This window comes from Mesoplodon bidens (assembly GCF_964165515.1).
Source record: "Mesoplodon bidens genome assembly, chromosome: 6".
Lineage (NCBI taxonomy): Eukaryota > Metazoa > Chordata > Mammalia > Artiodactyla > Ziphiidae > Mesoplodon > Mesoplodon bidens.
Window position 1 is genome coordinate 72,805,853 of NC_138162.1, and position 12,039 is coordinate 72,817,891.

General features: G+C 39.7%; 1 protein-coding gene across 3 annotated transcripts in view; it reads right to left on the reverse strand.

The window, feature by feature from the left end:
• JAK2 (Janus kinase 2) overlaps window positions 1–12,039 on the reverse strand; it is a 257,421-nt gene that overhangs the window by 181,509 nt on the left and 63,873 nt on the right. For all 3 annotated transcript variants that reach the window (XM_081238459.1, XM_081238457.1, XM_081238458.1), the window contains one exon: window positions 4,131–4,266. The gene's annotated coding sequence lies outside the window, so the exon portion shown is untranslated. The remainder of the gene's footprint in view (window positions 1–4,130; window positions 4,267–12,039) is intronic.

Below are 12,039 nucleotides of genomic sequence, written 5' to 3' on the forward strand. Positions count from 1 at the left end.
TTGCTTTACAATGGTGTGTTATTTTCTGCTTTATAACAAAGTGAATCAGCTATACTTATACATATATCCCCATATCTCCTCCCCCTTGCATCTCCCTCCCACCCTCCCTATCCCACCCCTCTAGGTGGTCACAAAGCACTGAGCTGATCTCCCTGTGCTATGTGGTTGCTTCCCACTAGCTATCTATTTTACCTTTGGTAGTATATATAAGTCCATGCCACTTTCTAACTTTGTCCCAGCTTACCCTTCCCCCTCCCCATGTCTTCAAGTCCATTCTCTACATCTGTGTCTTTACTCCTGTACTGCCCCTAGGTTCTTCAGAACCATTTTTTTTTTTTTTAGAGTCCATATACATGTGTTAGCATATGGTATTTGTTTCTCTTTCTGAGTTACTTCACTCTGTATGACAGGTGTTAGGTCCATCCACCTCACTACAAATAACTCAATTTCGTTTCATTTTATGGCTGAGAAATATTCCATTGTATATATGTGCCACATCTTCCTTACCCATTCATCTGTCAATGGACACTTAGGTAGCTTCCATGTCCTGGCTATTGTAAATAGAGCTGCAATGAACATTGTGGTACATGACTCTTTTTGAATTGTTCTTCTCAGGGTATACGCCCAGTAGTGGGATTGCTGGGTCGTATGGTAGTTTTTTAGTTTTTTAAGGAACCTCCATACTGTTCTCCATAGTGGCTGTATCAATTTACATTCCCACCAACAGTGCAAGAGGGTTCCCTTTTCTCCACACCCTCTCCAGCATTTATTGTTTCTGGATTTTTTGATGATGACCATTCTGACTGGTGTGAGGTGATACCTCACTGTAGTTTTGATTTGCATTTCTCTAATGATTAGTGATATTGAGCATCCTTTCATGCATTTGTTGGCAATCTGTGTATCTTCTTTGGAGAAATGTCTATTTAGATCTTCTGCCCATTTTTGGATTGGGTTGTTTGTTGTTTTGATATTGACCTGCATGAGTTGCTTGTAAATTTTGGAAATTAATCCTGTCAGTCGCTTCATTTGAAAATATTTTCTCCCATTCTGAGGGTTGTCTTTTGGTCTTGTTTATGGTTTCCTTTGCTGTGCAAAAGCTTTGAAGTTTCATTAGGTCCCATTTATTTTTGTTTTTATTTCCATTTCTCTAGGAGAGGGTCAAAAAGGATCTTGCTGTGATTTATGTCATAGAGTGTTCTGCCTATGTTTTCCTCTAAGAGTTTTACAGCTTCTGGCCTTACATTTAGGTCTTTAATCCATTTTGAGTTTATTTTTGTGTATGGTGTTAGGGAGTGTTCTAATTTCATTCTTTTACATGGAGCTGTCCAGTTTTCCCAGAACCACTTATATAAGAGGCTGTCTTTTCTCCATTGTATATCCTTGCCTCCTTTATCAAAAATAAGGTGACCATATGTACGTGGGTTTATTTCTGGGCTTTCTATACTGTTCCATTGATCTATATTTCTGTTTTTGTGCCAGTACCATACTGTTTTGATTACAGTAGCTTTATAGTATAGTCTGAAGTCTGGGAGCCTGATTCCTCCACTCCACTTTTCTTTCTCAAGATTGTTTTGGCCATATGTGCATGGGTTTATCTCTGGGCTTTCTATCCTGTTCCATTGATCTGTATTTCTCTCTTTGTGCCAGTACCATGCTATCTTGATTACTGTAGCTTTGTAGTATAGTCTGAAGTCCATGAGCCTAATTCCTCCATTTTTCTTTCTCAAGATTGCTTTGACTATTTGGGGTCTTTTGTGTTTCCATACAAATTGTGAAATTTTTTGTCTAGTTCTGTGAAAAATGCCATTGGTAGTTTAATAGTGATTGCACTGAATCAGTAGATTGCTTTGGGTAGTATAGTCATTTTCACAATGTTGATTCTTCCAATCCAAGAACATGGTATATCTCTCCATCTGTTTGTATCATCTTCAAATTCTTTCATCAGTGTCTTATAGTTTTCTGCATACAGGTTTTTGTCTCCTAGGTAGGTTTATTCCTAGGTTTTTTTTTTCTTTTTGTTGCAGTGGTAAATGGGAGTGTTTCCTTAATTTCTCTTTCAGATTTTTCATCATTAGTTTATAGGAATGCAAGAGATTTCTGTATATTAATTTCGTATCCTGCTACTTTACCAATTTCATTGATTAGCTCTAGTAGTTTTCTGGTAGCATCTTTAGGATTCTCTATGTATAGTATCATGTCACCTGCAAACAGTGACAGCTTTACTTCTGCTTTTCTGATTTCGATTCCTTTTATTTCTTTTTCTTCTCTGATTGCTGTGGTTAAAACTTCCAAAACTATGTTGAATAACAGTGGTGAGAGTGGACAACCTTGTATTGTTCCTGATCTTAGAGGAAATGCTTTCAGTTTTTCACCATTGAGAACGATGTTGGCTGTGGGTGTGTCATATGGCCTTTCATATGGCCTCCTCCTACTTTCTGGAGGGTTTTTATCATAAATGGGTGTTGAATTTTGTTGAAAGCTTTTTTCTGCATCTATTGAGATGATCATATGGTTTTTCTCCTTCAATTTGTTAATATGGTGTATCACATTGACTGATTTGTGTATATTGAAGGATCCTTGCATTCCTGGGATAAACCCCACTTGATCATGGTGGATGATCCCTGTAATGTACTGTTGGATTCTGTTTGCTAGTATTTTGTTCAGGATTTTTGCATCTATGTTCATCAGTGATATTGGCCTGTAGTTTTCTTTCTTTGTGATATCTTTTTCTGGTTTTGGTATCAGGGTGACGTTGGCCTCGTAGAATGAGTTTGGGGGTGTTCCTCCCTCTGTTATATTTTGGAAGAGTTTGAGAATCATTAAATTCTTAAGCTTTGTATTAACGTATAAGGAATCAGGTAACATTATTTATATATAATGTATAACAAAGCCCTCTTTACCCAGGGATAAATTCTTGTTTGCTGGAACAGCTGCTGGCTCCTATGTTGTAGAGTACTAGTTCTCAGAATGTGATCCCTGGACCAGCAGTAACAGTGCTACCTGGGAACTTGTTAGAAATGTAAATTCTTGAGCCCCAACTCAGACCTCCTGTATCAAATTCTGGAGGTGAGGCCCAGTCACTTGTGTAATAAACAAGACTTCCATATGATTCTGAGGCATGCTAAAGTTAAGAACTACTGAGTCCAGGTCTTTTGAGCATGAGCCGTTCTGTTCTCCTTGCTTAGCATTGCAATAAACCTTTCTCCACTCAAAAAACAAAACAAAACAAAAAACAAACAAACCACTATTGTAGAGAATCCATGTAATGGGTGAAATGGAAAAAAAATTAAGCCAGAGAGCTTAGGATGACATTCATAATAAACAAGTCATGCACAGAAGAGAGGGAGTGGGGAAAGATGAAAGATGCCCAGGTATAGTATCTGACTTGAGGGATGAACAAAAAGAAGAGATCTTTATTTCAAGTTTCTGTAGTATGTGGAAAGAAATAAGAGATGGATGGCAAAGAGAATTTCAAAACATTTTGCTTTATGTTATAGATTGGGTACACTTTCATACCCTTAAAAAAACCTCAAATTTTCTCTTCAATTACTCTTGGCTATTAACTTGTACTTATTTGAATATAGTTACTATATAATGCCTAGACCATATAGGAGCCCCTAGTTTTATTAAGATTACATTGTTATAATGCAATGAATTTAAATCAATAGCATTGAGTAAACAATACAAATCAAATTCTAAAATCAGAAAGGGTTGATGCTGAATAACCTTACAGATCATAGAGATCATTGATAAGATAGAATCATCAAATCTAAATATCATATTCTACAAGTTACAGAGGCTGCAAAGATGATGCAGCCCAAGCAATGTACCTATTTTTTGTCAGTAGGGTAGGTGTAGGAAGAGTCTATTGCATAAGCACTCAAAGGTACCCTTGCAGACTGTGAAGGCAGTTTCTTTCCCCACCACATATCCAGTATCAATCAAAGTTTGACATGTCATAGGTGCTAAATAAATCTTGTCATATAAATGAATTAATGAAAAAGAACAATGGCAGGACAAATATGAGGGTTCAGTGACCAAATCCTCTGTACCAATAATACCCTAAGCTATCAGAAAAAAAGTTACCACTTTACTCCCTGGGCAGAGGTCTGGATATGGAAGTAACTCACCTTAAGGAAAGAATTTGAGGTTCAGAAGTTTAGTCTGGAGAAAATGACTGAGTATCAGGATGTGTGATGAGTGATAACTGAGTTAAGCACAGGATGCTGTTGTTCAAGATTGCCCTTCAGCCCAGCCATCCAGCACCTGTGTCACAGTCAGGAAGGGAATGGAGAGAGAGGACTGTAATCAAGAACATGTCAAATAAAATACTGATATATCCAGGGCCTTTATAAGAAACTGAAACCTCAAGGTAGAGCTTTTTTTTTTATTTTTACATCGCTATTGGAGTATAATTGCTTTACAATGGTGTGTTAGTATCTGCTTTATAACAAAGTGAATCAGTTATACATATACATATGTTCCCATATCTCTTCCCTCTTGCATCTCCCTCCCTCCCACCCTCCCTATCCCACCCCTCCAGGCGGTCACAAAGCACCAAGCTGATCTCCCTGTGCTATGCGGCTGCTTCCCACTAGCTATCTTCAAGGTAGAGCTTTTTGTGGCTCAGTTATAGACCGCAACCAGGGAGATATCCCACTGGAAGACCTTGGTCTGAAGTTGTAGAAGTCAGAGTTGCTGCTTCAGGGAAGCCAAAATGGGTCATTACAAGAGCTACAACAGTAACCATAGCTGCAGCCAGGAATCGGGGCAGTGACCTTCCCTGGGCCCCTCCCTACCTTCCTATATCCACATGTCTTGCTCCATCACGTCCTTCAGGTGAGATGTAATTGAAACTGCAATATCTCCCAGCCCCCAGCACTCCCTAGACCAGTACCATGATTTGTTTTCCTCCATGACACTCATTACCAGTTCACATACAATATATTTCATTTATTTGTTCGTCTGTCTTCCCTCAAGTAGAAAGTGAGTTCCATGTCTGTTATATTCATACTATATGCCTTAGCACCTAGGACAGTGCATGGTACATAGTAGGTGCCAATAAATATCTATTGAATGAGTGAACTTTTCATTCATGTATATTTTTGCTATACATTCTATTAGGTAAGTAATATCTCTATTTTACAGACAAGAAATGAAACTCAGCAAAGTTAAGTGGCGCAAAGTAACATAACCACTAAGTATTGGGTTGGCCAAAAGGTTCATTCGGGTTTTCCCATAACCTCTTACGGTAAAACCCAAACGAACTTTTTGGCCAACCCAGTATTAAAGTTGCTATTTGAAGCTAGCTCTGTCTCCCCACAAAGATGTCCTCTTAAAGTGGATGTCATTTGAGCTTAAAAAGTGGGTAGTACTGGACTATTTTCATAACTTATATTGTTTCTTTTAAAAATTTACATTATGTTCTGTAGCTATAACCTTCATGTTTACTCTATTATTAGTTCTACAGTAAAAGAGATTCAACATTCATCAGTCATTGTGCTATAGTTTCTTCATCTCTCAGTTCATCCTTTAGTTTCTTCTAGAAGGGCTCAGGAGGGAATTCCCTGGCAGTCCAGTGGTTAGGACTTGGCGCTTTCACTGCCCGGGCCCAGGTTTGATGCCTGGTTCGATCCCTGGTCAGGGAACTAAGATGCTGCAAGCTGTGCAGTGTGGTCAAAAAAAAACACCAGAGAAGGGCTCAGGGGAACTAGGATATATAAGTTAGGGTCCTATGAGAAGCAGATGCCAGGATAAAATTAGATGTGCAAGAGATTTATTAGGAGAAACATTTGTGAAGGGTAAAGGGAAAAGAGAGCAGGAGTAGATAGGAAGAGCCTTCAGACCATGATGAAAGCCTGAGACCTGGTGAAAAATAGAAGGAATATGGGGCTTCCCTGGTGGCGCAGTGGTTGAGAATCTGCCTGCCAATGCAGGGGACACGGGTTCAAGCCCTGGTCTGGGAGGATCCCACATGTCGCGGAGCAACTAGGCCCGTGAGCCACAACTACTGAGCCTGCGCGCCTGGAGCCTGTGCTCCACAACAAGAGAGGCCGCCATAGTGAGAGGCCAGAGTACCACAATGAAGAGTGGCCCCCGCTTGCTGCAACTGGAGAAAGTCCTCGCACAGAAACAAAGACCCAACACAGCCATAAATAAATAAATAAAATTAAAAACCATTCTGTAAAAAGATAATAATAAAAATAATAAAATAAAGAGGGGAATTCACTACTGATGACCTTCTTTAAAAAAAAAATAGAAGGAATAAAGGAGGATTGGGTAGTTCCTCAAAGGGTTAAACACAGAGTTATATGGACCAACAATTCCACTCCTAGGTATAGACACAAGAGAAATGAAAACAAATATCCTTTCAAAAACTTGTACACAAATGTTCACAGAAATATTATTCATGATAGGCAAAAAGTGTAAACAACCCAAATGTCTATCAACTGATGGGTCAATAAATAAACTGTGGTGCATCACTACAATTAAATACTTTCAGCAATAAAAAGGAAGTACTGCTACATGCTACAACATGGATGAGCCTTTAAAACGTGCTAAGGGAAAGAAGCCGGTCACAAATGACCACGTAGTATATGACTGCTCTTATATGAATTATCCAGAAGGGGCAAATCTATAGAGACAAAAAGTAAATTAATGGTTGTCTAAGGTTGTGGGGGATGGGGAATTTGGAGAGTGACAGCTAAAGGGTATGAGTTTCTTTGTGGGGGGTAACGAAAATTTTCTAAAATTGATTGTGGTGATGGTTGTACAACTCTGTGAATAGAATGAAAATGATTGAATTGTACACTGTAAATAGGTGAAATGTATGGTATGTGAATTATATCTCCATAAAGATTTTTTAAATGAGACAGAAAAATAGAGGATTGGGTAGCAAGACTCAAAACTGCAGTACCACTCAGAAAGTCTTGACCGGGTCAATAGGGAGTCTTCAAGCAGAGACTGCCTATTAGAGGAATTGCACGTGGAGCAAAAATGACCCATCTCTGGTACTCCTACCATGCTGAGTCACTGGCTAGGAGAAGCCTGAGGGAGCTGGGGGGAGAGGGCTCTCAGTGTCAACTCTGCAGTAAAACTAAAAGTGGACCAACTGGAGGCCGTAAGCCAACTCCACACCTCCCAGCAGGTTCCCTTCAGCAGAGCACCTCCATGGCTGCCCAAAGTAAAAGAAAGCAGGTTACATGGGTACAATACGGACAGCTGAGGCTTCTGTTCACCAACTGATTTTTTTTTCCTATGCATAGGAAGCAAGATCATCAACCGACAGTGAATTTGGGTGGGAGTGGGTAGAGATGTTGAGGTTTGAAGATAAAAGAGAAGGCACGAAGAAGTCATCTAGAAGAACAGAAGGATGAAAAGACCAAGGAGATGTAGTTTGAAAACCAGGCAGTGTTAAGAGCCCACTAGACGGCAAGAATTCAAAGTTAGACTCATCAGCATGGTTGTGGGTTTTTCTCCACCCACATTCAGCTGTATGAGACAAAGCTCAGAATAGAGAAAGCTTAATTAAAACAGTGTTGAAGTTTTCCTGGATGAGTAAGAGGAAGTGAAAAAGAGGCAAGGAAGTTGAGGGTGTATGCAAATAACTGATTATAATAGTTGATCATGGAATTTTAATTCGGTAAGCAAGGAAGTGAAGATACGAGGTAGGTGAGAGCAACAGAAAAGAATTAGTGGTTTGTCCAGTAGGGGATTGTTTGAAGGACTCTTGGAGTTAGGGTACCTGAGAGAGTGACCTAGAAATAGAGGAGGTGGAACTACAGAAGGTAGTAGGGTTTCAGGGAAGCTTCTGCTGTCAGCTTTCCAGCTCTATTCCTATTACAGTCATCCCTCAGTAACCAAGGGGGATTGGTTCCAGGACACCCTCGGATACCAAAAATGGGTGGATGCTCAAGTCCCTTACATAAAATGGCATAGAATTTGGACATAACCTATGCACACCCTTCTGTATACTTTAAATCATCTGTATTACTTATAATACTTAACACAATCTAAATGTTACGTAAATAGTTGTAAATACAATGTAAATGCTATGTAAATAGTTGCCTGCATGTGACAAATTCAAGTTTTGCCTTTTGGAACTTTCTGGTATTTTTTTTCTAATATTCTTAATCCATGGTTGGTTGAATCCACGGATGCAGAACCGATGGCTACAGAGGGCCGACTATACTCCAAACAGGTTTTGCCTGTGCCTCATGCTTTGGAGAGCTATTGTCTGCTGACCTAGTCTGAGTTCAGCAGCCACGAGGAGTCTTCTCTCACACAGTCCCTCCTCATATTTTTGCTTCACGATTACAGGCATACCTCTAAGATTCTGAGGTTTTGGCTATAGTGGCACATCACATGAATTTTTTGGCTTCCCAGCACATATAAAAGTTATGCTTATACTATACTGTAGTCTACTAATTATGCAATAGCATTATGTCTAAAAAAACAATGTATATACCTTATTTAAAAAATACTTCATTGCTAAAAAATGCTAACCATCATCTTAACCTTTAGCAAGTCCTAATTTTTTTTTTTTTTTTTTTTTTTTTTTGCGGTACACGGGCCTCTCACTGCTGCAGCCTCTCCCGTCGCGGAGCACAGGCTCCGGACGCACAGGCCCAGCAGCCACGGCCTGCGGGACCCTCCCAGACCGGGGCACGAACCCGCGTCCCCTGCACCAGCAGGTGGACCCCCAACCACCGCGCCACCAGGGAAGCCCAAGTCGTAATATTTTTTCTCGTTGAGGATCTTGCCTCGATGTTGACGGCTGCTGACTGATCACGGTAGTGGTTGCTGAAGGTTGAGACAGCTGTGGCCATTTATTAAAATAAGACAACAATGAAGTTTGCTGCATTGATTGACTCTTCCTTTCACGAACTATTTCTCTGTAGCCCGCAATGATGTTTGATAGCATTTTACCTACAGTAAAACTTCCTTCAAAATTGGAGTCAATCCTCTCAAACCCTGCTGCTGCTTTATCAACTAAGTTTGTATAGTATTCTAAGTTCTTTGTTGTCATTTCAACAATCTCCACAGCACCTTCACCAGGAGTAGCTTCCATCTCAAGAAACCACTTTCTTTGCTCATCCATAAGAAGTTAGTCCTCATCCATTAAAGTTTTGTCATGAGACTGCAGCAGGTCCGTCACATCCTCAAGCTCCACTTCTGATTCTAATTCCCTTGCTACTTCCACCACATCTGCAGTACCTTCCTCCACTGAAGTCTTGAACCCCTCAAAGTCATCCATCAGGGTTGGAATCAACATCTCCCAAACTCCTGTTAATGTTGATATTTTGACCTCTTCCCATGAATTATGAATGTTCTTAATGGCATCTAGAATGGTCAATCCTTCCCAGAATGTTTTCAGTTGGCTTGGCCCAGATCCTTCAGAGGAGTAGCTATAGCTATAGCTATTTTTTAGTGTAGCCACCTTCATCTTAGCTAGATCTGGATAACCTGCTGCAGCTTCTACATCAGTGCTTTCTACTTCACCTTGTACTTTAATGCAAGTTCTTCTGAATTTTTGCATAATCACATATATTTCAATTTGGGAATAAAAATTATTTTCTCTGTTAATTTTGAATAGATCTTCTCACTGGTATTTCCATTTCCTAGAATTATGGCTGACTCATAAAAAGTCAACAGTGAAAGTTTTTAAATAAATCACGAACAACTAAATTTACCTAATGGTTACAAGCTATTATATAAATGAAGATTTCCAGATGTATGCTCCACTTAAGTCTAACTGAATTCCTCAGAATAGATTTCTTGTATTCTCTGTACACTGAATCAAAGGATTCCAGTCTGTGCTCAGAGGGATCAGAGGTTGTATGGAAACGGTTCAGGCTTTCCAGAAACAGTGGCATATCTTCCCATCAAACAAAAAAAATTTAAACAGCATTGTAAAATTTGTATAATTATTATGTCTGCTTTATACAATGGGTTTTGCAGATAAATTTTTTTTTTTTTTTTTTTTTTTTTTTCAGTACGCGGGCCTCTCACTGCTGTGGCCTCTCCCGTTGCGGAGCACAGGCTCTGGACGCGCAGGCTCAGCAGCCATGGCTCACGGGCCTAGCCGCTCTGCAGCATGTGGGATCTTCCCGGACCGGGGCACGAACCCGTGTCCCCTGCATCGGCAGGCGGACTCTCAACCACTGCGCCACCAGGGAAGCCCTTGCAGATAAATTTTTAAAGAACTTTGCCACTGCTCTAGTACGGTGAACCACCCAATGCTTGAATCTTTTTTAAAACCTGTCTGACAAGTGGTTGTATCTGAAACATTTCAATGTTATCTGGGACAACACATTTTTCCCTAATTGTTTAATTAAGTTTCCCAAATAAAATATCATTTACCAGAATTTTAAGTGTGTAGGCTAATTAATTATAATTAACTATCTTAAAGTACAGACCTCTATATAAAATCCTATATTCTATCTTTTTAATTTTTTAATTGAAGTTTCATCCAGATGGCCATACAATGGCAAGACTCATTGCTACTCAAAGTGTGGTCCACGTAACCAGCAGCACTGGTACCACCTGGGATCTCATTGGAAACGTAGAATCTCAGTGCCACTGCTGCTGATTCAGAATATGCATTTTAACAAGATCCCAAGGTATACATACATGAACATGTGGACATATATGAACATACATATATGAACAAACATGTATGAACATATATGTTTGAGAAGCACTGATATAATTAATTCAGAGCAAAGAGCATATCCATATTAGGCGTGAACTAATTTACATGGAGAAGAGGAGGCTGTTTTCAAAAGGTCACCAAACTTGGCCACACATTTTAATTATCTGGGGAGAGTAAAAAAAAAAAATACTGATGCCTGGGTCTCACTCCCACAGATTCTGACTCAATTGGCCCAGGGTGAAGCCTGAGTATCTGGATTTTTTTTAATTCCCCTGGTGATTCTAATGTGCAGCTGAGTTTGAGAATCATTTCTCTAAATTAAAGGTTCCTAATGTGTGGTTGCATGTGAGAGTCACTTAAGGAGCTTTTTAAAAATACCAGTGCTGAGGACCCTACCCCCAGGGGCTCTGATTCAATTTGTCTAGGGAGACGCCCAAGCACTAGTGTTTTTGAAAGTTTCCCAGTTAGTCCCAATGGACAGCTAGAGTTTAAACACAACTTTACATGATGCTGACAAACACATTCTCAAATTAAGGTGAAATTCATAATATTAGACTAGAATTGATAAAACACCCTCACCACCTCCTGCCCCATAAGATATAGGAATCCAGCAGGCATAAAAAAGATACTCGTGAATACTCATACTTAATTTCTGGGGCCTTGCATAGCCAGCAATATCCCTAAATATTTCTGCTCTATTGGAGATCTATAGCTGTGGCATAGAGTGAAGCCCAATTCATTTAGCAGCCCTCAAAAGGCTTGAAGGCTCAGACGGAGAACACACAGTTTGTGTAAAGATAGCCACTTAACTTGGAAAATACTTCCCCAGAACCTACTCTAACAAAGCCCTTCTGCCATTTCCTTCACCTTTCAGCACCTTGCCTGCCTCAGCTCGAGAATCCCCAGCATCCCTGCCTATGTAGGTCCAGGTCTATAAGGTAAAAGTTAGGAGTACCTGGAAAAGGAACCACAAAATAATTAAAAGCACAAGAAAGAAGCAGAACCTTGCATAGAATCATCGACCAAATTTTAAAATAGAGCAAAAGCACTCTCACCCTCATTTATCATCCAAACATGGGGGGATGAATTGTATTACATGGAACTCTAAGGTATCAATGCCAATACCAGCAAATTAACACTACTTTAAGGGTATGACTCAATATTGACATGGCCCTTGAAATTAGGTCTAGATGCAGTTACTTAGATTTTTTTACATGTTTGAAATAGTTGATCATAATATATAATCCTCAAGGAGCCAGGCCTCTTGGCTACTGAAGAAATAACCATTGTTATCATACCATGCTTGGTCCATCACTTTCTAGACTGACCCTTGTCAATGAGGGAAAGGAGGTTAGTATCAGAACCTCACTGGATATGTGTATATG